This window comes from Meriones unguiculatus, chromosome 1 (genome assembly GCF_030254825.1).
Source record: "Meriones unguiculatus strain TT.TT164.6M chromosome 1, Bangor_MerUng_6.1, whole genome shotgun sequence".
Lineage (NCBI taxonomy): Eukaryota > Metazoa > Chordata > Mammalia > Rodentia > Muridae > Meriones > Meriones unguiculatus.
Genome location: NC_083349.1, coordinates 114,497,254 through 114,524,733, shown reverse-complemented (window position 1 = coordinate 114,524,733; position 27,480 = coordinate 114,497,254). Strand labels below are relative to the sequence as shown.

General features: G+C 47.6%; 2 long non-coding RNA genes across 3 annotated transcripts; one reads left to right on the top strand and one right to left on the bottom strand.

Moving 5' to 3' along the window:
- Positions 1 to 781: 781 nt before the first annotated feature.
- On the top strand, positions 782 to 21,931 carry LOC132646814 (uncharacterized). Of its 2 annotated transcripts, XR_009585119.1 has the most exons (4): positions 783 to 943; positions 4,901 to 6,060; positions 19,237 to 19,449; positions 20,074 to 21,931. It is a non-coding gene; the product is annotated as an uncharacterized LOC132646814 (long non-coding RNA). The 2 variants fall into 2 exon arrangements; XR_009585118.1 differs by lacking the exons at positions 19,237 to 19,449; positions 20,074 to 21,931 and having other exon boundaries at positions 782 to 943; positions 4,901 to 7,695.
- Positions 18,492 to 27,169, bottom strand: LOC132646815 (uncharacterized). Its single transcript, XR_009585122.1, has 2 exons — positions 26,983 to 27,169; positions 18,492 to 21,904 (listed from the first exon to the last, which is right to left on the bottom strand). It is a non-coding gene; the product is annotated as an uncharacterized LOC132646815 (long non-coding RNA).
- Between the last annotated feature and the right edge of the window lie 311 nt (positions 27,170 to 27,480).

The following is a 27,480-nucleotide window of genomic DNA, read 5'->3' as shown; positions in this document are numbered from 1 at the left end:
CTTTCGGGCCCTGGGAGGGACAAGTTTCTGCTTTTTCAGAACTTGAGACAACTATCCGTCAATTCCTATGGCAACCTTCTTCCCTTGACCTTTCAAGACTGGAGTGAGTTGGTCCAGCTTTTGTGACTAATTGTGCAATCGCCTGCGCAAGTTATAAAGCAAAAAGACCTCTGGTTCTGGAGGTCTAAGACTAAGAGGTACATTTGATGATGTTTTTCTAGTCCCAAGAGGGTCCAGGACATCACATAGCAGGAGAAAGGAAAACACACATATGTGTGCATGTATGTGTGTACATTTCTTTCAGTTTTTCTCTCTTACAAAGCTACCAGTAATTCAGTTATTACTGTACTCTGGTGACATTGTCATCCAGAGGCCCCTAAGCATCATAGTTGGTGTTGGTGTAAGTTCCTACCTTTTTTTTTTTTTTTAAGTTGCTACCTTCTTAAAATCCTCACAATGGCTATTAAATTTCAAAATATTAACCCTTGGGACAGATGGAGGATCCTCTCTTCATGAGGCTATGATATAAGTACTAGGAAGGTTGTGTCTTGCTTCATGGCTGCATCCAGTGAAGCTTGAATGCTGCTTGTTGGGGGCTGGTCTTGTACACTGTGTGTTCAGACGGCGATTTCTATGCCCCAACATCAGGTTGCAGTCTGGACATGGACATTGTCATGATTGTTGAAGAATTTCCTCTACCGGTGTTGTGTAACGAATGCTTCCCAATTATCTGATTGGTTAATAAAGAAGAGCCAATGACGGGGCAGAGGAGACAGTAGGAGACTTCTGTTCCCAGTGCAGGGGAGGGGGCGGTTCCAGGTAGAGCAAGAGAGAGGGAGAGAGGTGAAGGTCACCAGGCAATGAGATGGATGAGCGGCGAGGGAGTCATGAGCCACGAGGACAAAGATGGAGCCGGAATGAACAGGGAGAGACTAGAGGACAGGTAACAAGGGCGTGTGGCTGGGAAGTAGGCCAGGTTAGCATAGACGAGTTAGAAGAGTTGAGATTCTGCTCGGCTTAGCGCTTTAAAGCTTATTGTAATGGGTCTCTGTCTCATTATTTGGGAGCCAGAGAGGCATAGAAAAAGCATTAATTCAACAGTTGCTTACGGAATGGAAGAACTTTAGTTGTTGTAATCTTCCTCTGCCTTCTCCTTCTCTTTTCTCTTTCCCCTTCTCCTTCCCAGATGAGAAGTTGTGTTAATGATTAACAAATGTTTGTGGTAATGTTTACAAACCATGAAAGCAAACTCTCCTGGGAATGGCTTACACTTACTCCAACCCCTGCAGACAGGGCTGGCTTCCTAAACATGTGATCAAAGGACTTTGTGCGTAGTTTAATGTTGATGCTGACTTCCCATTGGTAATAGTTTTTTGAACAAGAAATGTTGTGTTTTCAGGAAACTGTTTCTCTGGTTTTATTTACAGAAGTGGACCCTGTAATCCACAGCATGAAGGACTTTTTGGCCCCACTTGGCAAATTGACTTGCTTATGTGGGGCAGTGAGTGGTTCCGAAGGACCCCTCGGAGCTGGTCTCTGGGATACCTAGTGTGATCACTTCTTTTCTGCCGGGCCCTAATCTGCAGCTACCACCCGACCTGAAGTGACCCTGGGAACTGGAGAGAAGCCAGTTCTCACACCCTTTTTCTGATGCTGCTCTTTCTATCAGTGTGCACACTTTTATGGTACACTGGGTAAATGGTGGCCTCACACAAGTATAGTTCTCGAAGGAGCTTTCTGCCTTGCCCCTTGAGGAATTTGGAGGTTTGCCATGGCTTGGGTGCAGTGCCTTGATACATCTGTTCTTTCTTTCTTTTCTTTTCTTTTCTTTCTTTCTTTCTTTCTTTCTTTCTTTCTTTCTTTCTTTCTTTCTTTCTTTCTTTCTTTCTTTCTTTCTCTTTCTTAGTTACATTTTATTAACTCTGTATCCCTGCTGTATCCTACTCCCTCATTTCCTCCCAAACCCTCCCTCCCTCCCTCATCTCCTCCCTGCCCCTTTCCAACTCCACTGATGGGGGGGAACTCCTCCCCTTTCATCTGACCCTGTTTTATCAGGTATCTTCAGGACTGGCTGCAAAGTCCTCCTCTGTGGCCTAGCAGGACTGCTCCTTCGTTGGGGGGTGGGGAGGTCAAAGAGACCGCCATTGAGTTCCTGTCAGAAATAGTCCCTGTTCCCCTTACTATAGAAAACCAATTGGTTACTGAGCTACCACGGGCTTCATCCAAGCAGAGGTTCTAGGTTATATCCATACATGGTCCTTGGTGGAGTGTCAGTCTCAGAAAAGACCCCTGTGCCCAGACATATTTGGTCCTTTGGAGCTCCTACCCTTTCCATGTCATACAAACTCCCCCTTCTTTCACATGATTCCCTGCACTCTGCTGAAGGTTTGGTTATGAGTCTTAGTGTCTGCTTTGATACACTGCTAGGTAGAGTCTTTCAGAGGCCCTCTGTGGTAGACTCCTATCCTGTTACTTGTTTTCTCCTAGGTCCAATGCACATCCCATTTGTCTTTCTAAGTGAGGATTGATCATCTTACCCTGGGTCCTCTTTCTTGTTTATCTTCTTTGGGTGTATAGATTTCATTATGTTTACCTTATCTTATAGGACTATATGAGTGAGTATATACCATGTGTATCTTTCTCCTTCTGGGATACCTCACTCACAATGATCTTTTCTAGATCCCACCATTCGCCTGCAAATTTCATGATTTCCTCGTTTTTGATTGCTGAGTAGTATTCCATTGTGTAAAAATACCACAATTTCTGTATCCATTCCTCTGTTGAGGGACATCTGGGTTGTTTCCAGGTTCTGGCTATTACAAATAAAGCTGCTACAAACATGGTTGAGCAAATGTCCTTGTTGTGTACTTGAGCAAATTTTGGGTATATGCCTAGGAGTGGAATTTGTTCTTTCTTTTGATGATGCCAATCACTTTCCATTTCTTTAGAGCCAACCTGAGCGTTCTCCTATGTCAGAGCATGTTTGCTGACATCTGGGCATCTTGTCAAGCTAGGGATGACTTTTCTGTTCTTTTGATTTGAAGACCTTGATCTTGATGATCTTGTACATCTCCTTAAGTGTACAAAGTCCTGAGCATATCTCTTAGACAAGAGTCTGCATGCCAATGGGAGCCCTGGCGCTGAGAGTCTGGAAGAGGGAATGTCTTTCTGCCTGTGTGCAACATGTGGCTTTTGGACTACCTGTGTCCCGGACAACTGCAAATGTGGCTTAGCACATTCGTGTCATATTGTGATGCCAACAGGTTGGACACCTTTGAGAGACTATGTTCATTCTGTGCCTGGTGCAATGTGAGCACTGGTAGAGTCACTCTCAATCCTGAGGAGAGCCACTCGGCTGGGACCACACAGGTTAGGATCTAGGCCCCATGAAAGGCTCTTTATGAGTCATGTGCTCTTGATGGGCATTGTTTCTTCCTACTCTGCAATGGAGCTCAGGTGAATTCTTTACATCAAGAATTCTCTGAAAGGCTTTGTCTGTGGGTTTTCTGGTGTGCTTTAGAAGGCCAGGGAGTGGCTCTTCATGGTGTCCCTATGTCATTCTTCCATGAACCTTTTTGACAAGGGTCCAATCTCTCTATGAGGACAAGAGTATATCAGATTTTTTTTTGTAATGTTTTTGTTGATTATTTGGGAATTTCATATCATGAACCCTGAGCACACTTACTTCCCAGTCCTTCCAAGTCTGCCCTGTCACCCTATGGCCTCCTCCTCCCCAAGAAAGAATAATAATAAGAGAGAGAGAGAGAGAGAGAGAGAGAGAGAGAGAGAGAGAGAACCAAGTCCAATTTGTGTTGCCCATATACTCATTGGAGCACGGTCAAACTCCCAGCGGCCAGCCCCTTAGAGAAAACTGAGTCCTTTCCCCACCTGCACCCCTGTCATGGAGAGCTCCACTTCAACATCCTTAGTACAATTTTTAAGAGTTCTCTTTGTGACCATGTTAATACCAAAGGCTATGCAGATGTCTGTGGTCTGTGCTGGACTTGAGGGCATTTGAGTTGATGTGAGTGGCCAGTGCCGCTGCTGACTGAGGACGATGTCAGATTTTTAAAGTGGCCTGGAATAATTCTTAGTCTTTACCGCTGCTTCTTGGAAAAGAGTAGTTAAATCCATAAATAAAAAAAGATAAAGATTAAGGAGGTAAAAGTTGACAACTTCAAAGTTGAGGCTATTATCACAATTAATGTTTTTCCCCCTGTGAGATACTATTGGTCTTATTTCTAACAGGAAAGTGGTAGAGACACCCAAAGTCAGTCAATATGAACCGTTCATTTAAAAGATAGAAAACTGAAGCTCAGAATGACTGGGTGGCTGCCTGAGATCACACAGAGCCTTAGGAACAAAATTAAAAAGCTCTGTCACCTTCCTTCTGTGCTCCTATTCTCTCCAGTATAAAGGTTTTCAGAACATTGAAAAGTGGGATTTCGTAGTTTTTATGAGTGAGTGTTTTTTTCCTTCATTTTATCACTCATTCATCATTGGCTCTTTATTGAGCAACTAGGCTCTTCTCTTAGAGCTATGGTTTGTGTCCTCAAGGGCAGAGAGAGAGAGATATAAAGAGAGAGAGAGAGGTGACCCAAATAACAACCTCCCTATTGTGCTTCCTCTAAGAGATCACTTGGCTTTAGCATCAATGCTTCCTGCCAGAGCACTATTTGAGAGCTCTGTGCTTTGAAAGTCTGTAGGAACAGTCCCTGTATCCCAGCAGACAGTGTCCTTCTCTGCTTTATTTCAGACCAGAGTTGATGCTTTATGGCTAATTCAGAGGGACCTGAACATTCTGTCTTGCTGGCTGATAGAGGAATCTAAGCCAAGATTAGACTCTAACATTTGTTCTCTGTCTTTTTATCTCTCTTTGTCTCTCTCCTCTCTCTCCCAGAAATGCAGAATACCAATTCCAAGTTACATGGTCCTTATGTGTCAGAGGAGAAAGTCGACATCTAGAACAGTTCAACCACCTGTTTAAGTTGTGAATCAACCTCTTAAACTTTTCATTGCTTTTGGAGCCGGAGCACGGGAAGGGTTTTCCTTAAGAAAGACTTCATCTGAAATGCTGCTGGTCCTCTGATAAGATAACTTGGAAAAGAATCAAGTTGGCCGCCGTCTCACTTTGCTGCAGACTTTCACTGAGTCACAGCTCTGATGGATGATTCCAAGTGACTGGCAGTCAAACCAGATTGTCCCAAATGCCAGTTGTTTCTGCCTCCTCTGACAAAAGGCTGAGCCCTGCAGCCAAGGCTAAACCAGGTGGTAGACAGGCCTGTGCTGCACCAGTCCTAGCCCCCAGGAAACCCGGGAAGTATTCAAAGGCCATGGCCCTACCCCAAGATGTTTTGGGTTAAGCATGGAATTATTGTTCTCCCTTCAAAGCCCCAAGATAAAAGCTGCTCATGAATGCCCTGAAAGAGCATGTGCCTTTGATGCTGTGAGGACCCTCTCTGACTATATGAGTAGCACAGCCCTTGTCTAGTCTCCACACCCAGGCCTTCTGAAGTGGGTGTGACCTCAAAGTTCACTGATCCCACCTTCCCTAACGAGCATGTATTTCTTGCTGTACTTCTACCCAGTCCTGTTCACGATTGTCAGGAAAGCCCCCACCCCAACCCCAAACCCCATCTAGACCTCCCAGCTCTGTCATCTGAGGCCTCAGCCTGCTCTCTGGAGAAGTGTGAGTCTACTGTGGGCTGGGCTTCAAGCCAGCTTTCCATGTCAGTACTTGTCTATTTTCCCACGTGGGGTTCCGAAGACCCCCAATACACAGGGAGCTCCCAAAAGGGCAAACTGAAGAAGTTCAAAGCACCCCCCAGACTCCAGTAGCTTGAAGAGGGGAATGGGGTTCCTATCTCCCTGGCCTCAGGAGAGTCTGGTCAACATGGAACCATGGAAATCATGAAATGTTTTGGCTTTGCCCTCTGCTGCCTTGGGAACTCACTATTTGTATATCTTCTTCCTGCAGGGGTGTGACTTGTGACCTGCACCCTAGGACTGGGCTCTGATTGAACTCTCCTTGACTCCTGTCTCAACACAAACATCATTGAGGTCAAGAATTTTCTAGATAATTTGAAAATGTCCACAGAGTGCAAAGCAGAGCAGGCCCCCTGCTGGGTTGGATTTGGGGGTGGGGGAGGGGGTGGTGCTCAATGCACCTGGGCACACACCCATTTTGACAGTCAGTCACAGAAGCTATAACAGCAGCTGTAAGCAGAGCTCTGCAGGCTGAGGTGGGACCCCATCCAGGATCAGGCCAAGCTCTATAGCTAACCACTGGTGTTGAGGTTTGTGTCTGGGTAAGAGGCAGAGGACTCCTTGGGGCCAGTCATAGCTGGGGTAGCTTGTAGGGCAGAGCTGACCCTGAAGCCTCAGAGGTGACCTCTGGAGAACTGAGTGATATTTGCTTGGACAGCTTCTTAATGAGCTCCTCTAGGCCCGTGGCCTTCCCTTTCATACACTCAGAAACACTTAATATTCAGTAGAGTAGGCCAGCAGAGATGAGTCTTTCATTGCCTGCCTAACTGGATGAGCAAAACCCCCAGGGGTTATTTAGACCAGAGTAGAAAAAGCTCAAGAATGTGACCTGTATAATGTACAGGGGGGAATAATGGAAGCTTCTGCTAGGTCTCTGGGGATGAAGTGGTGGGCATTAGAGTGCGCATGCACGGCTCTGTAAGAGGTCTGGCTATCCCTTACACTACAACAAGAGCACAGTTCTAATGCAGGAGGAAGAATAATGGCAGATAATCCATCGAGCAGTAACTAGGGAGCTGGTAGGCTGGCTACAGTTAGGAAAACATTGTTTACTTCCCCTCAGTAATGATTGTGACTCACAGTGAATATTTGTGCTGAACTCTCTGTGTGTTTGTGTGTGTGTGAGTGTGTGTGTGTGTGTGTGTGTGTGTGTGTGTGTGAGTTTGAGGCAATGACTTGATAGGAGAGGAGGCTGGTTTTTCCTTGTACTTAAGTGGGATGCCTAAAAAAGGATCAAACTTAGTGTCCCAAATCCCAATCCAATTTGAATCATTCTACTGGTCATCCTTGCCTGCCCCTCTGCCCCCTAAGGCCAATGGTAGCATAGGATTCGACTCTCATAAAAGAATCCAATTATGAAACAAACTGCCAAGGACTGGAGTTGCTCCCTATTGCCTAACTGGGAAGCAAACGGGAACAGGTGTCTCACTGTTGAGCCGGACCCTACCTCAGGCCTGGGTTTCCCTATGGGACAAGAAGATTCATGTTAAAGAGGTGGGATCCCAGGGCACCTGAGGATGAGCTTTGCTCAGCCGGGGTCTGTGGGGAGAGTTGTGCGAGGACCCCACCCCATGTGGGGCTGTCAGAACATGGTCCAGGAATGGAGTCGTGCCAGTGTGTCTAAGTGTGTGTGAGAAAACTGCAGGAAAACAACACAAGAGCCTTGCGACCTCAGTTTCTTCAGAGTCATGAAATTGTTCTTGGACCATGCTTGCTCTCCCCTCCCAGGTGCAGTGGATAGGAGTGATTACTCCTCTCAGCTGGCTATTGTTATCTGTTTGTGTGTCTCTATGGAAAAGCACGTTTTTGCCAGGTATGGCTTGCCACATGCAGCTTGCCCCTGTGTTTGGGCACTTTGTTCGTGTGACTCCTCTTAACCCTCAGAGTATAAATTGTCCGATGCTCTGAATAAAGTTGGCTAGTGCCTAAGACCTTGGTCTGCCTCATTTCTAGGCTCCATTCTCCCAGGTCCCGCTGCCTCTGGAGTGGTGGACTATCTTAGAGATCACTGTTCTGACTTTTGCTCATCTACCTTTAGCCCAAGGCTGCATGCAGTCAAAGTTGAAACCTTCGAGATTACTTTATCAGGAACAGTAGATAAGATAGCCTATTGTGTAGGTGAAGTTCTTTGCCAGGCTCAGATGGACCAAACATAAGCAGGGGCAAAGATGAAAGAATGCCATTCACCACGCCCACAGGAGAGGTGCTTTCCAGGGTTTCTTGGTAAATTAATTCCCTAACGATCATTTCAAACTCTAAGAACTAGGGCTGGCACACGATAAACCCTTGTTGAATGGATGGTCCAAACACTACATAACGAGTCAACTTCACTGCTATAGTAGACAGCCTGGACACTCCCAGACTTTGAGCGTGTACGTGTGTGACTGTGAAAGTTTCAAGGCAAGGTCACTTGTCATTAATAAACACAATGGAAAAGCATGATTTTTGTCATTGCAGGCGACCTTTTCATTTTGACTCAGATCTGTTCTACTTGTTAGGAAGCAGAAACGATTTGTACAGAAAATATTTTTCAAAACTCATTTTGTAACACTTTTTAGGGAATTTTTAAAATGTGTTTACCTGTGAATATAGCATTTGATTTTGCAATTCTCTTTGGGTTTGTAGAGGGCAAGGCAGTTTCAGTGTTCCCATTTCACAGCTGAGGATGTTGAGGCTGAATGTATCACAAAGCTGAGGCAGAAATGACTCGAGATTTTGTGCCTTTTTAGTACCCTAAGCTGGGGAAGTTGACTCATCAAAGTGTGTAATTTTTCTTTTGTTCCACCAAATGAGAGACAGCACTCAACCTGGTCTGCATGGAAACACTGTTATAAGCCAGATGCAGGCTCTGAATGACTGTGCAATTACCAGGACAAGGCTATAATTTGGGGAGTGCAGCCTGGGTGGGCTTTACTTACGGTAAACTCTGCTATTATCAGACAAGATCATGTGTTTGAACTGAACGAAGGTGATTCTGGTCCCAAGCACTGTCCGGCCCAGGGAAAGCTCCAGCTTTCATCTCTCGAAGGTGCTCATTGGAGTTCTGTGTCTATGGCCATTTCTGTGAATTCAGAGTTAAAAAAAAAAAAAATCAAGTGAAACACAGGTACAGTGACCCTGGTAGTAACCTCCTTAACTCCATCACCCAAGTTCTGGGCAGTGTCCCAGCCCCTGTGTGAAGCCCAGGCTGAACCTTCCCTCTATTTGGAGTGCCAGAGTCAAGTGCCAGTCCTGATGGGCTGAGCTGTGGTTCAAAACAGAAAGGCCAGCTGCGTCCTGGGGATGGATGGCTCCTTCACCTCTGGTGTTCACCGAGACACACTGGAGCCTTGTGATTCAGTCGCTTCACCTCAAGACCTGGGGTGGGGTGCGGTGGGGTAGGGGTGGGGGTGCTAGCACCTGCTGGCTGATATGCTCCGGGGATGTATACTTGTCCACATGAACTCCTGCTCTCTGCTCCACTATATCTGGTCTGATATAGTCTTCACACCAGCAGGCTGAGGTAGATAATCTTACTCATATTTTACAGAGGGAAACATGCATACATGAAGGCATTTAATGACCCTTGAAAAGATTTAAAACAAAACAAAACAAACAAACAAACAAAAATCACAGACCCTAACATTCCAAAACAACCTTCCATCACAGCTAGCCTGTGTTTGCCTGGACCCAATCATCCTCAGGCCAAAACAAGGTTACGGTGCCATGCTGTTGCTTACAGTGCCAAACATCCCCCATGGCTAAAATGGGTGCCCGCTATGCCTAGTCTTGGAGCTGCTCTTCCTTAGAGATACAATTTAGGAAGGTACTCCATCCCAGAATTGCTCATGCATGCTTATAGCATCCATTCCACGCAGACTACCAAATGCCTAGGTCCATCCTGACTCTGGTCTGGAGGGTGAAGCATTCTGAGCACTGTAAAGTGCTCTAGTCCCCTGCAGTGTGCGCCCTGCTGAAGGTTAAAGTTCCCATAGCCACTCCTGGTGGCCCTGATGGTGGCAGTATACTCTGAACCTCCTACATGCTCAAAAGCCACCCCAGCCAGAGGCTCTTTCTCCTTGCCGGACCGTTTTAAGAAGAGCTAATAAAATCAAACACCTCTCACTGTCATGTGGTCACACCCCGGGGGACAGGCCAGTATGGTTGGTAATGCCCACAGCCTGTAAAGCGACCTTCCCATCCATTTCTGCTGTTCTACCCTCTTGTTGCCTGGCACATAAAGTTGCCATGTGCTCTGTTGGAGAAGACAGCTGAGACCCCTTTCCCATTATTGTTCTTTGTTCTTGATAATGTCTCTAAACAGCATCCTCCACCCAGTAGGCCTGAGGTTAGAGGAAACCACTAGCCGCTCTAACAGACAGCCTGGGGCCTGATGGCTTTGGACATAGACTTTGACATAGCTCCCATCCACAGGCATGCAGTACCACTGCCAGAGAATCATTCTGCCTCTGCAGCTGCTAAGATAGCAACAATTACTATGGGCGCCCGGCATCAGTGCCACTTACGAAAGATTGTGCTGTGCCAAGGACATTTTTATACTTATTTAATCCTCACTTTAAAACACTCTGAAGGATGGGGGATGTAGCTTAATTGGCAGAGTTCTTGCCTAGCATGCACAAAACTCTGGCTCTGATCCTCAGCATGTATAAAACTGGGTATAGAGTTGTCCATGTCTAACCCCAGTTCTTGGGAAGTGGAGGCAGGAGGACCAGAATTCTCAACGTTATCCTTGGCTACATAGTGAGGTAGAGGCCAGCCTGAGCTATGTGCTACCCTGTCACCCGCCAACCAACAAACAAGTAATACTGCAAGGTAAATAGTATTGTTATCTCATAAATGAAAATCCAGGAAGTCTAATGCTAATCTTAGCTGATACAGTTTATAGTGAATAAGCTACAAAGTTAACATTTGGACTGGTCTCCCACTCTACAGGATCTCTCTCTCCAGCTCTGAACATTGGTCATCCTGTCTGCACTGAGTGCCTACACAGGTGTGGTGGCTGTGCTGTGCCATGGCCCCACCAAGTCCAGAGGGACTTGTGTGCCTGGTTGCAGTCAGTGCTGCTGACAGTCTCTCTAAGGACAGCTGCCCAGTGCTCTTTCTTAGGGGTAACAAGCAGCCATTGATTGGAGGAGATGTGTTGATGGAAGGAGGTATAAAGACCACTTGCTCTAGCTGGAGACCATGGTGAAGGCCCTGTTACTGAGTTTGCTATGGGGTCAGCTAGACTCTGTGATGGTGCCATAGCCCAGTGGGGCTCCCTCTGGCAATATTACCCATTTCTCCTCCATAATGGTCATCTTAGGGTCTCTCTGTCTCTCTCTGTCTCTGTGTGTGTGTTAGTTTCTTGAGACAGAGTCTCCCTGCAGCCCTGGTTATCCTGGACTTGCTTTGTAGACCAGACTGGCTTTGAACTCACAGAGATCCACTTGTCTCTGCCTGTAATTAAAGGCATGTGCCACCATGCCTGGCCATCTTATGGTCTCTTTAGGAATCTTCCTATATGCTATCCTCTCTTTCATAGTCTGCTTTCCAGGGGAACTCCACCTGTAAAAAGGATGTTTTGCCTTGTACAATCACTTTGGAAATCAATCTGGCATTTTCTCAGACAATTAGGAACAGTGCTTCCTTAAGATCCAGCTATACCACTCCTAGGCATATATCCAAAAGATGCTCAAGTACACAACAAGGACATTTGTTTAACTATATTTATAGCAGCTTTATTCATAACAGCTAAAATCTGGAAATAACCTCAACGGAGGAATGGCTACAGAAATTGTGGTACATTTACACCACAATGGAATACTACTTGGCAATAAAAAACAAGGAAATCATAAAATTTGCAGGCAAATGGCAGGAACTAGAAAAGATCATCCTGAGTGAGGTGACCCAGAAGCAGAAAGACACACATGGTATATACTCACCTATAAGTGGATATAATATAGGATAAACCAACAAAAATATGTACACCTAAAGAAGCTAATCAAGGAGGACCCTGGGTAAGATGACCAATTCTCACTCAGAAAGGCAAACAGGATGGACATTGGAAGAAAGAGAAAACAGGAAACAGGACAGGAGCCTACCACAGAGGGCCTCTGAAAGATCCTACCCAGTAGTATATCAAAGCAGATGCTGAGACTCATAACCAAACTTTGGGCAGAGTGCGGGGAATAAGGAGGAGATAGTAAGACCTGGAGAGGACAGGAGCTCCATAAGGATTGCAACAGAACCAAAAAAATCTGGGCACAACTGTCTTTTCTGAGACTGATACTCCAACCAAGGACCATAGAACCCCTAGAACCCCTGCAAAGATGTAGTCCATGGCAGCTTACTATCCAAGTGGGTTCCCTAGTAAGGGGAACATTAACTGTCTCTGACATGAACTCAGTGGCTAACTCTTTGACCACCTCTCCATGATGGGGGAGCAGCCTTGCCAGGCCACAGAGGAAGACAAAGCAGCCAGTTCTAATGAGACCTGATAGCTAGGGTCAGAAGGAAGGGGAAGAGGACCTCCCCTATCCGTGGACTTGGAGAGGAGCATAGGAGGAGATGAGGGAGGGAGGGTGGGATTGGGAGGGGCTGAGGGAGGGGGCTACAGCTGGGATACAAAGTGAATAAACTGTAATTAATATAAAAGATAAAAATTTAATTAAAAAAAGGATGTGTTGCAAGACTAGCCTGTGGGGAGGTGAGCTTTGAAGATTTGACCACTGACTTCTGTACAAAATTGTAATGCCTGGAAAAGTTTCTATCCCCAGTAGGAGGACAGGCATTTTTGTGTTCTTGGCCTCAGCAGGCATGGGCTAGAAGTACTTCTGTAGCTTCCAGGATCTAACATGTCTGAAGGAATTTCTCTGCTGCAAAAGTTAAGCTAAAAAAAAATCATATTCATAATATATATATACACATACATATATATGTATATATATATTTATTTATTTATTCATGTTGGAGGGCCTGGCAGTCTGAGTTTATGTTTAAGGAAGGAATGGATATGAGCGTGCATAGTTTAATATTCAAAGCACAATAAAGCATTTGCATTTACAATGCCTGCACCTGAGCAAGCAGCTTGGGCACCCTGATGAGCCTACCAACTCATCACCTTATTTAGTTCTAGTCTGTGCCAGCCCCTGTGCTGACACAGGCATGAGGACAGAGATAAGTGAAATCATTTCTGGTTTTGAGGCACTCACCATCCAGGAGGGAAGCTGCTATAAACCCATTAGAATAAAGTACACAGTGATGGTCATTTGCAGTGTCTGGCTAGTTGAAAATGTTTAATAATGACGATAAATAGTGCACATTATACTTCTACACTTAATTCAATGAAAATGATGACTAGGTGCATAACAAATATTGTCACCCAATGGGTGATGGCTCAATTGGTAAATGCTTGCTACACAAACATGAGGGCCTGAGTTCAGTCCTTGGCACCCTTGTAAAATCCAGGTGTGCTGGCATGTGCTGTTGGGGATCTGTGGGGCTCACTGGCCTCCCAGTTGATCTGAATCAGTGAGCTTCTCAGTGAGAGAACCTGTCTCAAAAAACAAGATGGCTGGCTCTAGAGGATGGATCATTGAGGCTGACCTCTGGCTTTCCCATGAGCACAAATAGATGCAGATCTGCATGTTACAGACTCACCTGCCCATGGCCTCACATGCAGACACATTGTCAACCAAAGATATGGTGAAAAGAAACATGCTTTAGAAATTAACTACTTTCTTGCCAGTGTTGGCAGCCTGTGGCTGTGACCTCAAGGCATGGAAGCCACTCTAACCATCTTAGGGGACCATGACTCATGTGTGGCAGTAGTTGAAGACTTTGGCTCTTTCGGGCCACCATGCCAACTTCTCAAGAATTAGTACTCTTATATTGGTCTGTATCATTTTCCAACTCTGTAGATGAAGCTCAATTGCTCTTTTGACATCCCCCAGAAAGCTTTCTTCTGCCACCTGGGTGGTCCACTCTCTAAACCCCAGGCTTTGAGTACTCCTGGCTTCTTGCCTTAGTTCTTTTTAGTTTCTCCTTCTGGGATGCTTCTCCATTCTCTTGACTAGACTCTAGTAGGCTCACCTTTCAGGCTGGCTACAACTTTGTTAGGCTTTTAAAACTCTTCCCCAAAAATTGCAGCTTTAAAGTGGTCTTCCATTCATTAGAGCTGTGGTGAGCGTTCCAAAGGAATGAGGAAGGATTAGGAGTTGGATCCTGAAGGTGTCTTGTTGGATGAGGGACTTGCTTGCCCTCCTGGTGTGATTTATAGAGCCATAGCTAAGAACAAGAAGCTTCCTTCAATTCTTTATCAGGACTCCTCTGAAAATATCAAACAACTTTTATCTAGCTACTTTGGGGGGGGGGCTAGCATTTTTCACTGGTGAGCCTTAAATTAAGCCAACTTCTTTTTCTTTTTATGGAAAGCAATAAATCAAAAGGAGGGAGGGGGAGACACTTTTGTGACCTGCCTTGGTTCTCTGGGAACAGCATAACCTGGCCTTGATCCCAAAAAGGAGTAGGAAACTATTTTTCATACTGAGTTCAGTTCAGTTTTTAGGAAGAATGAATTATGGTCCAGTTGCCAGTCTGAATTTGTGCATGTGTGTGCCTGTGCGTGTGTGTCTGCTGGTGTGTGGCATGTGTGCCCAGGGGTGTCCACCTGTTCAGCCAGCTCTTATACTTTTAAGTCTAAAGTAGACTTGGAATGGCACAGCTGAAATCCTGAGGGAACCTGGGCCAGGGAAAAGACAGACCTTTGGGAGAACTGGACTTATAAGAGGACATGGGGACAAGCAGCACAACAACACATTCTTATAAAAAGAGAGAGACACTTCAATGCCCAGGGGACTCCCTACTTTCTCTGCTGCATGCTGCATGCGTGTGTGTGCATGTGCGTGCGTGCGTGCGTGCGTGTGTGTGTGTGTAATGGCTTGGAACTAAACTGTTTCAGTCCTCTGCTGTTTCAACAAAACTAGGAACCACAACACCCCTACTGCCTGTGCCCTGAGACTGGTCTCCACTCCTTCTGAGGAGGCCTCCTGCCTGGGTGTCTGGGTACCAAGACCAGAGCCTAGATGTGCTCATTCTTTTCTTGTTCATTTGTTCTTGTTTTCCATTCAGAAGACAGCCCAGAGCTCCCATTGCCTGCAATGCCTCTCCATCTCTTGGCATTTTCTCTTGAGAACGCCCACTAGCCTGGGGTGGGAGGACTTTAAATCAGCATTTCACTGCTGAAGAGTCAGAGGAGAGAGAGAGAGAGAGAGAGAGAGAGAGAGAGAGAGAGAGAGAGAGCTTTCTAAGCCTTGCTGTAAATGGCTATTTCAGCTGCTGTCCATGGAGATTTGGACCATATAGGAGAGAGGCTTGATCAGGTTCCTGGGGTCTTAGCTCAGGCTGAGGAACGCATCATTTCTGTCTCTGCTGGTCCCAGAGCCTGTGAAGACAGACCATTAGATGTGGGCAGAGAGAAGATACTGAGTTATCCTCATTCCCTCACAATCCCCTGGGGTTCATCATGAGGCTAGCAGCAGAAGCCTCCCAAGGGCCAGACTCCATGGCTCAGAGCACATGCATCTGTACTCCTGATCCTGTCTGAGAGCCACGATAGTTTCAATGAGGTCAAGGGTGGGATCCTAGAGTGGGGTTAGTGTCCTTCTACTAAAAATGACAGCAGTCTGCAAGCTGGGAAGAGAGTCTTCACATAACCTGTACCCTTGTGCTTCTACCGTAGATTACAGATTTAGATTGTTATAGATTATTATTATAGATCATCCCTGGAACCTGGGTGATAGGAGCATAGCCTAAGGTAAGGTCTAGAATAAAAGATATAGACTGGGTAGTTTAAAATATTCCCCCCCCCTTTTTTTTTTGTGGGTGTTTTGCCTGCATGTATGTTTGTGTCCCGTGACTTAGAGACCAGAGGAAGATATTAGATCCCTTGGAACTGGGGTTACAGACTGTTGTGAGTGCCGTGTGGGACTTCCAGCCTCTAAAAATCTGTGGCTTCTATTGTTTAAACCACAGATCTGTGGCTGGAGAGACTGGGTTAGTTGTTAGGAGCACTGGCCGCTTTTCCAGAGGTCCTGAGTTCTAGTCCTAGCACTCAGGTGGGTAATCCACGGGCAGATGGGACACCGGGAGGAGCCAGGTGTGGGGCAGATGGGGTGGGACTGACGCAGGCAGAGGGAGTCTGAATGTGACCAGACCCTTGTCTGGTTACCCTGGCTTGCTTGCCTCCTTCCACCTGGGCTGGGTGGGATAGGTAATTTTCTCAGACAACCTTCCTCAGAGGACACAGTGATTTCTGGCCCAGACGTGTAGTTTAGCACCCCATTGTGTAATTAAGCTGGCTGTGGAGGGCCTGGCACTCAGCTCTGTCTGTGGTAAGGAGGCCCCGGTCTGTCCTGCTGCTGCCCGTCCTCTCTCACCATTCCCTGCTCCCCTCGGGAGGAGAGTGTATTTACCTAGTTTCACTCCCACGGAGCTAAGCTGTCGGGGAGAAACATCTAGGTGCTCGAATTGGTCAAACCCTCCTCAGGGCCTCGGTTGGAGCCTTCTTCTACAGCACAGGATTCACCTCTTAGCCACCTGAATGTCTACTGAGGAAACCTCACAATTTAAGGGCCCAAGGTCAGGGCCTCCTCTGTGGACCACAGCAGGTTTGGCTCCAGGTAGCACTGGAACATCCACTAGGTTTCTAGTGTGGAGGGATGCAAAGAAGCACTTCCTGACAAGCTCACCCAATAGGGAGTCTGGGTGGACAGCTGAGGATGAGTGCATGCAGGGCAGTGGTACAGCCTTCAGGGAAGATAGTATGTGCTGTTGGGCCTGAGTACAGCTGTGAATACGTCCCCCTATATATACGGTGTGTGTGTGTGTATTTATGTATGTGTGTGCATGCGTGCGTGTGCATGACACTGATGTCAGCTGCCTTCCTCTGTCACTGAATCTGGAGGTCACTGATGCAGCAGGACTGGCTGCCCAGCAAGCCCCATGGATCCTCCTGTCTGTACTCCCACAGCACTAGAATTACAGGCACGTGGCACCACACCTGGCTTTTCCATAGGTGCGGGGGATCTGAAGGAAGATCTCAATGCTTGTACAAGCCAGCGTCCCGCCCCCACCTCCACTCCGCTTGGTTTCTAGAGACAGGCTTTCTCTGTAGTCCTGGCTGTCATGGAACTCACTCTGTAGACCAGGCTGGCATCAAACTCAGAAATCCACCTGCCTCTGCCTCCTGAGTGCTGGGGTTAAAGGTGTGGGCTACTACCTGGCTCGTAGTCTCCTTTGTAAAAGGAGCTCTGCATAAGCGATTTCCTACTTCTAGCCTGTGGCCTCTGGGAGCAGCTGAAAGAGGAATGAACAGGAAGACGGGGACAAAAAACAGAGGAGACACATCATGTACAGTGAAGACAGTAGCACTTGGGAAGAATCTAACCCAGGGCTTAGAACTCCTGTGGCATTCTAGGTCTGTGTTTCTGATGTGACAGTTTTGGGTGGCTGCCCATTTTCTTGTACTTTTTAGGAAAAGACATTTGAAAATCCAGGTAGCTGGGTGAGGGGCTGTATAGTCCACAGAATATGGAATCTTTCCTGCCCCTAATTCTGGCCCTATGTGTGGGCTCAGGTTTCCCCATAAGCACCTATTTTTTTTTTCTTGTTGGCTGCTGCTGGGGGTATACCCAAGGGCATGTCTGCAGCCTGGCAGAAGGCAGGAGCTTGACCAGATCCAGAAACTGGGGCCTGCAAGCTGTAGGAGATACATTGCCAGATTTGGCTGTGCTTTAAAATGCTTGGCACAGCTTTTTATAGGCACATGTCCCAAGTCACTCATATTAGAGCTCGTGTCTCAGAAGCCCACCCAAACTATCCCTCATGCCAGTGTTTTACACAGAACAGGAGATGCAGGCCTGGAAGGGTGAGTCAGGCTTCTGCCTCAGGTTGCGCAGCAGCACAGAACTGCCTCGGTCCTGAGATTCCTAGGCAGGACGCAGGTTCACAGCTACCGAACCTGGAGTGTTTGACAGTGATAGACCCTCTTCTGTGTCACAGGGCACCTCTTGGGTGTTTGGCTTGCCTATTTCCAGGAACATGACACACACACACACACACACACACACACACACAGAGAGAGAGAGAGAGAGAGAGAGAGAGAGAGAGAGAGAGAGAGAGAGAGCGCACTCCCAGGCCAATGTTTACAAGTGCATCTCAAAGCTAGACTCTGCTTGCTGAGAACCTTTGCCTGCCATGGGGTATCTAGGTCCAGAGCTGTAGAGGATTCCACAGACCCAAGGACCCAGTCCTGGGTTATAATTGCACCCCTCCGCTCCCCCCACCTTTCAAAATACCTCTACTAAAATGTAAGAGTGGTGGCTTGGCTGGGGGAAGGAGCCCAGGGCAGTTTGGAAAGCACTCTTCTTCAGTTCTGCTACATGCAGCCGGCCTTGCAGCCTGTGGGTCAGGAAAACCCAAGGGTCTCCCACTCACTCTGAGAATGGCTTCCTAAGGTTGACAGGGCGGGCCTCTGGTTTGTTTGCTCGCATCTCTTCCCTCCCCCTGCCCTTCTCCCTCCAAAGTAGGACTCCTGAGCTACAATTTGAGCAGCATTGCTTACTCTTTTCTCGGAAGACAAAACTCGCAGGCCAAGGGGGACCCGATGATTATGTCCCTTTCTCTTAACTGAATTACTCCCCAATCTATCTATTAAAGAAAATAAAAAGAAAGCTACCACCACGATCTTTAATAAATGGGCTTTAATCAAGGGAATTATCAGTGCAATTCATCCTCCCTCGGGGTAGATATGCCATTTATCTTTCAGCAAAGGGCTCCTTGTCTTAATGCACAGGGCCTTGGAACAATGGCCATTAATCCCATCTGTCCCCATGAGGAGGAAGAAGCATTTGATGTTAGTGCCCAGGGCTCTGACCCCATTAGGAATTTCTCCACTGGAGTTCCCATGATGCTGACATCTTAACTAGAATGGAGCAAGAGAAGAGTGGCACAGAGTGCTCCAGGGTCTAGGCCAAGCTGGGCCATGGTGACCCCTCCTTTTCTTGGGGACAGCCGTGGCTGCTAGGCTTAGGAGTTGTGGGTGCTTGCTCAATCCCTCCAGTGTCTTTCCTACTTGTTTCTCTGGGTTTCAGCCCAGATGGGGGTGTGGGGTGGGGTTAGTGAGGGAGTTGAGGGAGGGGGTTGAGGGCTGGTGGTGATGGGGTAGTTGTGGTTGGGGGATGGGGTTGGGTGTGGGTATTAGGGGTGGGTGGTGGGGGATGAGGGGGTAGGTATGTGGGGGGGGGCACATTCTCATACTGAACAAAAGCAATAAAGTGGGAGTTGTTCCAGGAGGTCAGTCGAGGCCTTATTCATGCTAGCTACTGCCTTATAAAACTACAGAGTCAGGGGCCAGAACTGGGCTGGGATTATGGACTTGGATCTACTTTTTTTTTTCCACAGGGCAATAGTTATATCTCTCTTTTTCAGCCCAGCGAGGAGGGAGGACTGATTCCCCCCACCTACCCCACCCCCAGATTCTCACAGCCGCAGCTTCTCATCTGGGCCAGGCCTGGCAAACCAGAACCCAGACTTTGCCTCCAGCCCGGGGAACTCCCCACCCCGTACTCCAGCTCTTCTGCTTTGGATCCTGCTTCCCACCAACCCAGAGCCCAGGGGCCTGGAGCGGCTGCCATGACACTGGTAAGCGCTGACTTATTCCCAGAAGCACAGAACCTCCTAGGAGAAAAAGTTAGACCCACTTGGAAACTTAATGCGTTTTCAGAACCAGAGAATTAGAGAGAAGTCAGATCTCAATTTGGGAAAGAATTTGTAGTAATCCACTCTCCCCTCCCCGACACACACAAGGTACCCTCACACATATCTTTCCTTCTTCATCTTGGTCTCCTTACACAGAAGCATGGCCCTAGGGAGAAATGTTCCCAGGGCCTCTCCTGCCATTCCTACATTCCTACATCTCCAGGAGACCCACACTCATTGAATCGAGCAAGGGCTGAGTGGCAAGAAATATGACGTGTCACATTTATGGGTTGAAGCAGTGGAATGTCCCTGTGTTTTCCCCAGTGTCCTCTTCCCCCTTTACCAATGCTTACCAAAAATGTCTTTCTTTCTTTTAAAAATTATTGTGTGTGTGTTTTTGCCTGCTTTTTGCATGTGCCCTATATGTGTCCCTGATGCCCTAGGAAGTCAAAAGAATGGCATCAGATTCCCTGGAACTAGATTTGTGGATGTCTGTGAACTACCACGTGGGTGCTGGGAACCACCCATGAGAGCTCTTAACCACAGAACCGTCTCTCCCACCAACAGTTTCTTACGTCCAGATCCAAGCACCCTGACCCATCCGGCACTTCGAGGAGTGCTCGACCGTAAAGAGTTGCCCAGCCTGCACAGATTTTACCTGAGCCAGAGAGAGAAACTTGCAAAGTCAAAGGCTGCTTGCTTGGTGTAGCAGGCTATCCCAGCTTGTCCTGGAGGTTTCCAGATTGTGTTGCAGACCTGTGGGTGGGACTTCTCCAAGACAGAAGCTGCTCCGCTCCTTGCTGAGCAGCTGTGAGTTCATGCTCCCAGCTGTCACTCAAGTCGGCTTCCTCCAAACTCTCAGTCTCCAGCCTCAGTAGGTGAAGTTCATCCCGGGACACTGTTGTTTCTGTATTTGTGGCGCTCAAATGTCCACGTGTATCAGGATGGGACAGTGGAGCTGTACAAACTCTGTCTCAGTAGATGTTATGGACTGAAGGTATCCCCCAAATTCCTGTGTTGAAATCTTAAGCCCCAACATGATATTATTACCAGGTAGGGCCTTCGATGAGGTCACAAAAGCAGAGCCCCCCCCATAAGATAATAAGAAAGTGCCCACAGAGAGCTCTCCCACCCTCTTTTTAGAGAAGTCAGTCATTACAGCCTTGAAGAGCGTCCGTACCCAAACTGACCATGTAACGCTCTGGTAGCCACCTCTAGACTTGGGAACAGTGAGGGTAAACTTCTATTGTTTATAAGCTGTGCAGTTTATGACACTTTGTTATAGAAGCAAAACTGGACTAAAGTGAGAAAGCATTTCATAGCAAGACCTGCAAATTTGCATTTTCAGCAAGTTTGGGTGGGGGATGGAGGGTGCAGCTACAGGTTCTCTGGGGACCAATAAGTGCTCTGTATATCCTGCCAGATCTCTCCAAGAGCCTGCTAGCCCAGGCTGTGTGTCAACGCAGAGGCACACTGCTCTGCTGAACTCCAGAATCAGACCCTATAGTCCGAATTCCCATGTCAAGCTGGGCTGGCCTAGGAACTGGCCATCCATGAACTGTGAGCCACCTTTGGCCTCATGCAGGGTTGGTCCCAGTGGTGAAGGTGCTTGGGAAATGCTTACTGAGTACCCAGAGCAGGAAGAATGCCTCATCATAGCCTGCTGAAATCTCTCTAATCTCCAGGAAGATGCCAGGGTAGCACACCCTGTGGGCAACAGGGCCAGTGCCGGCTCCCAGACATGGTAAAACTGGTGTGGGAATGGAGGCAGGGCTGGGGCACATCTTCCCCTGAGAACGCTAAGCATGGGAACCCATGCCTGTGGGCTGTCCTGGTTGTCCCTGTAAAGAACCAGCTGTCAAGCCTGTGCCTGTAGTTGGATTTATGAGCGGCTTCTCGTGCTTCACATAGGCTGATGCTGATTTCCTGGGAAAGACTGTGCTGTCTCAGGTTTTGCACACACAGACAGGAGAGTGCATGCTTGGCTGCGTGGTAGGTAGGTGGCAGGGCCTTGGCTTCCTGGGGGGTCTTCTGAGCCAGGTCCCAAGCACTTCTGCCAGAAATGGCTGCATTCCATTTCTGAGTGCCACCTCCTGGACTCATGGTGGATTCATGCTGGACTCATGGTGGCTGATACCATGACCCCTCATTCATCCCTGCTGGGCTCCAGTCTTCAGAGGGTCTGGGCAGGCACTTGCCTGTTTGGCACTGCTTGAACCGCTTGTCAGATTGGGTACTTCCGGTCATTAGAATGGAGGCTTGGTAGTTTCATGCCCTATGTCCCAGGAGAAAGTTAACCCTGATGCATGTCTGTGAGGCCTTCGCAATCCTCCTCCCACTCCCAGTCAGGCCCATCTCCTGTTTCTTTTCTGTTTCTTTTCACTGTTTACAAAGTGCTCTTAAAAAAAAAAAAAAAAAAAGATTAGCCATACAGGAAAAATGACAGGCTAGCATAATAAACTCCACAAATCCAATACCACGGCTTAACAGCTACTAGCATGGTGCCATCTTCCCTTCATCTGCCTTTTTTGTTTAAACTAAACATTTTCTTTTGTGTGCATGTTCATATGTGAGTCCATGTGAATAATGGTCTCACATCCATGTATCTGCTCATGTGTATGGAGTCAGAAGACAGCTTCAAGTATTATTCTTCAGCCATCATTCGCCTTTGAACATGTTTTCAGCCTGAAACTCACCAAGTACTCGAGGCTGACTGGCCAGACATCCCGACTGTAGTGGTTTGAATAAGAAAGCCACCCATAGGCTCATAGACTTGAATGCTTGCTCACCAGGGAGTGGTTCTATTTGAAAGGATTAGAAGGTGTGGCCTGTTGGAGGAAGGGTGTCCCTGGGGTGGGCTTTGAGGTTTCAAGGGCCCTGGCCAGACTCAGTGTCACTCTCTTCCTGCTGCCTACAGATCCAAACATAGACCTCTTAACCACTTCTCCAGCACCATGTCTTCCTGCCTGCCACTGTGCTCCCCGCCGTGCTGGTGACAGACTAAACCTCTGAAACTGTAAGCCAGCCCCAATTAAATGCTTTTTTTTTTTTTTTTTTTAATAAGGGTTGCCATGGTCGTGGTGTCTCTTCAGAACAACAGAACAATGACTAAGACAGCCACGGACCCATCTGTGGCTCCTAGTGCTGAGATTATTAGCACACTCAGGTTGGGGGGTGTGTGTTTATTTGCTTGCTTTGTTTTTAGCATAAATTCTGAGGATATAGCTCATCCTCAGATGAAAGACAAGCCCTTCACTGACTGGGCTATCTCCCTGGTTCACACCTAAGCATTTTTAAAGGAATGACTATTGTATATTTTACCCTAAAATTCCAATATGCATCTATAAAAGGCAAGAGGTGTTATAGTCATAAACATATTCTTGTCACATCTATCAAACCACTTGTCTGAGGTCACCCAGAGTGTACACAGTGGAAATGAAGTTTGGACACTCCTCCCCCCACACACACACACTGCAGACTCCAGAACCTGAGTTCTCAAACCCTGTTCTGTAGTAGCAGCTGAACCCTAAGCTTGCAGTGCTTATAACCGGGTCTTCTGCTCTAGATCGGAACCCAGATGATGCCCATGGCGAGTTCTGGTGCTCACTGGAACGAGAACAGCTGGCAACCCCTGACTTCTAGTCTTCTGCTACCTGTGACCCACTGTTCTGGGTAGACACATAGCTCATGGCTGTGGTTAGGAAAAAAACCACAGTTCCGCTTGAGCGGGAGCTGTGCTGCAAGTAAGTGTGGGCTGACGTTACAGAATGCGGTGGTGTAAAGGGGTAAAGGACAGGAAGCTGTTCTCTTTTCTCTCCCCTCCTTTCCCTCTGCCTTCACCCCAGCCCCCACCTCTTGTTTTAAGAGATAAAGTCTCATATACACTTGGCGGACTGGAAATCAACACGCAGTGGAGGCTGACCTTGAACTTTATTTACTTATTATTTTACATCTGTTTATTGTGTGTTTGGGTGCCAAGTCACACCAGAGGTGGGTCAGAGGACTCAGTTCTGGGGACTGAATTCTGGGCATCAGGCTAGTACCACTGAGCCATCTTGCTGGCCTCTGACCTGGAACTTTTGATCTTTCTGAGCCACCATATTGGCTCTGCTCTCTGTCTCCCTCCCTCATTAGGATAAAGGACAAAAGCAATTTCTAGCAGGTAAATCGGGGCGGGGGAGGGTGGTCCTCATTCTCTTCTATCTTGGTATCTCGTGCAGATCTGGCCCACTGCTTTATGTCTTCCAGTGCTGGCGTGCCACCAGGAGACAGAATGAGGTCGGAGCCCCAAGCACTGCCTGGTAGTGGTGTTTGCATGTCTTTAGTTCTAGCACAAGGGAGACAGAGGCAGGTGGATCTAGAGACCCGGTTCCAGGACAGCCAGGACTCCATAGAAAAAAACAAAAAAACAACCCTGCCTCAAAACAAACAACAACAATAACAAAAACAAGACAAAAAAGACACCATGAAACTCTGGGAATCGTCAAGTGGCAGCTGGCTGAGGTTGGCGAGGCTATTGCCAGACAGCTCCGTGAGTTCACTTTGTGGTTTCTCTGGAAGCCCATCAAATACTTGGCACTAGGGCTTTCCCTCCCCTGGGGACCAGATCTTGAGGTTCAGAATGTATGCTATGGCTCTGAAATGTGAATTAGTACCTGTCACTTTCTGCACAGGGACATTGATACAGCAAGGACCCTTCTCTTGGTGTTGGGAAGTGCAGAGACCTTAACCCTGGTGGAAATCGGGTCATTGGATGGGCATCTAGGGCAGAACAGACTGTATGGGGTGGCGGGGAGCATAGGAGCAGCTTCCCTTCTGCACACCCTTCTGTGGTTGGGGCATGAGAGGCTCCTGGAAACATTCCTCAGCCAGGGCTGGCACAGCTGCACTTGTAGAGCTCCAGGGTGGGTCCATGGCGGCCTCTCCTTCCTTGGGCTGAGCAGGCGTCCTTATGCTCCCTTGTGACATGGCCCTGGCTGTGGTAGACAGGGACTAGGCATCCAGTCCTCCCCATAGGGAGTCTTGAGCGGTGGAGAGGGAAGCATGGCTTAGGACACAAAGTACAATGGGGACAGAAGCGCTGAGGTGCCCTGCTGTTTGCGGGGGAAATGAAAAGAGGACACCGTCATTATTTTTATGTACTTTGTGTTTATGTAACTTCAGCTGAACTTTGGAAATTGAGTCCTGTAGGGAACGTGGCAAGTGCACTCTGGGGAACTAGAGGCAGGTTCTGAGCTGGCTAGTGCACGCTCAGAGAGTGGAGGGCAGTGGATGAAGCTTGCACACTGGAGGTTGGCCAGTGGGTAGGAAGGGAAAGCTGAAATGAAGGAAGGATCGGTGCTTGGGTGAAGCTCACATTATTTGGGCACAATGAGGTGTCTCCCTCCGGCTGCCACTTCTCTATCAGGAATTAAATGGGCTAAGTAGGTTAGACAGGTCTCACTGGGCTTGGGGAACATGTAAGTTATGCTCCATCATGGTGACTAGGAGTCAAGTGGAAATGTACCTTGTTTGTAAAAGGTGAAATGTCTTCTTTCTTGACGCTGTGCTAAGGGTCAGGAATGATGGGGCATCCACAGGGTGAGTCCTTGCAGAGCCATGACAGCTGGGCGGGGCCTCACAGAGATCCACTATTTGTGGTAATCTGTCATTCATGCCTGCCAGGGCCCTTTCTAAACTCACCAGCCATGGAAGCTCCCAAGACTGGTACAGGGTCAGGTGCCTAAACCTTGGGGAGCAGAATACTTCCCTGATGTCTCTTTGCACCTTTCTCCCCAGCCTCCCACCCCACGTCTGGTCTGTGTGTTTAGGGATAGGTGGGGTGAAGAATAAAGAACAGATGCACACTACTCGCTCTCCGATGACAAGTGGTCTGCCATTCCCACGGCTATATAGAAGGCATTTCTCATCTCCTTCCTTGCTAAAAAGCAAGGCTAAATCTCTAGTGGCTGAACTGATAACTGAAGAGCAGACCTTCAATGGGAAATTGGACTTCAGTTGTGATCCTACCATTTATAGACCAGGGGTGGTGTTGGCACATTAATCTGTGTGTGTGTGTGTGTGTGTGTGTGTGTGTGTGTCCCTTGGTTCTCTTCTGTCCCTACTGAGATGTAATTTAATGCATTCATTGCAGCAGAGAGATTGGGTTTGAAGAGGGCTGGGTGGTAGTGAGAGGCAACTGAAATGGTACAGTATGAGCTGAGGGCTGCAACTGGAAGACAGCGGAGAAAGAGGAGAGGAATGTGAACACTGCCGAGGGGAGGGCGGAAGCCATAGAGCTGATATATCTGTATCTGTGTGTGTGCCACGTGCACTCAGTTGGGTCAGTCCAGGTAGGGAGAGGAAGCAGGAAGGAAGGTGCAGAGGTATTCTGAGTAGCAATCAGGAAGCTGGTGGGAGGGGGTGGGATTAAGGGAAAATGGGTTCAGAGGCGGTCAAGGTGCTTGTGTGCTCCTCTACGGGCAACAAGATACACTCTGCTCTGGGCAGAGAGATTTGGTAGTGTGAGTAAGGTTCCCACCACCTGGCTTTATTCACTTAAAATGCATTTATTTACATGTGTGTTGGGGGGATATTTCATGCCATAACATGTTTATAGAGTTCAGAGGACAATTTTCTAGAGTTTACTCTCATCTTCTACTTTGTTGATTCCCTGTGGCTTCTGAGCTGCACACTTGAGGCTAAGTGGCCCACGAGCTTCTAAGTGATTCTCTTGTCTCTGACCCATATCTCCCTACAAGGGCGCTGGCATTACAGCTGTGCACTACGGCATCTGGCTCTCTCTGTGGGCTCCAGGTACTGAGGTTCCCTCATCAGAACTTGCTTAGCTAAGCCACACACCCCACCCCACCCCATGGATACATTTACAAAGGTTGGCGCAGTAACAGGAAGAGTATCCATCTAGGGGCCTGAGAGTATCAAGAAAGTATCCAGTTCTCTAAGGGACTTTGCTCAGTGTTCAGGGAGTCCAGATCTCCAGGCAGGATGCTGCATGTGAGAGATGCCCTTTCAGCAGTGAGGGCTGGAACATCCCTTTCCATACATACCAAACACTCAGAAACACACCGCAGCCTCCAGCAGCCGTCCGAACTCAGCATGCACCCAACCACACTTCTACTTCTGGTGTTACAACTCACATCAGACTCCCACTTCACCTTCAGCTTCCTAGCTGCGAGTATTTGGAGTTTCCCACCTAGTTACAGAGAAGATTCTATTTTTCTTGTGGTTTCTATCTGCTTCTTAACCATTTAACAGCTACAACTATGTCACCGTTTTTGCTGTACTTGTCACGTCAATAAAACATCTAACGCTGGAATTCAGGGAGGGCTGTTCTCTGTCCTTCAAACAAACTTTTAAATAAATCTTTTCTTTTCTTGAAGAAATGTCTGCCCCTATTAATGTCTGGTTAGCATATTTAAATGGTCTTTATCATGACATTTTCATACATAAAGATAAGTGTACTTCAAGAGTACTTACCTCTCCTCCTGTTGCTGTCTCTCATCCCCCTCTTCTTCCTGCCAGCCCCTTTCCCCTTCGGTATCACAAACTGGCTCCCACTCTGCTTTCTTATTTTGGTGACACAATGAATTTCCCCTTCCTTCCTTCTCTCTCACTTCCCCAAACCTCATCACTGTTAAAAGGAATCAAAATCTGCTTTTTGGCTCTACCGGTGTCCCCCTCCCCCCCCCCCCCGCACTCCAAGACCTCAGTTTCTCACTGAACGAAGAGGCCTTCGAGGAGAAAGCCCTCTAGGTGCTGCCTCTGGCTTCTGCAGAAACTGAGACACTCTGGCCTCCTTGCAACAGTTTCCCTGCCCCCACCCTGAGTCCTCTGCTGCCCTTTGCTGCCATCACTTGTTAAAGTCAGGATAATTCTCACAGCCATCTTCCAGGAGGCTTTTGGGGAGGCTTTCTGTACTTATGAGAGCTAGTTCTAAATTAGCCATGATTGTTATCCAGGTAAGCCAAGGGTCCA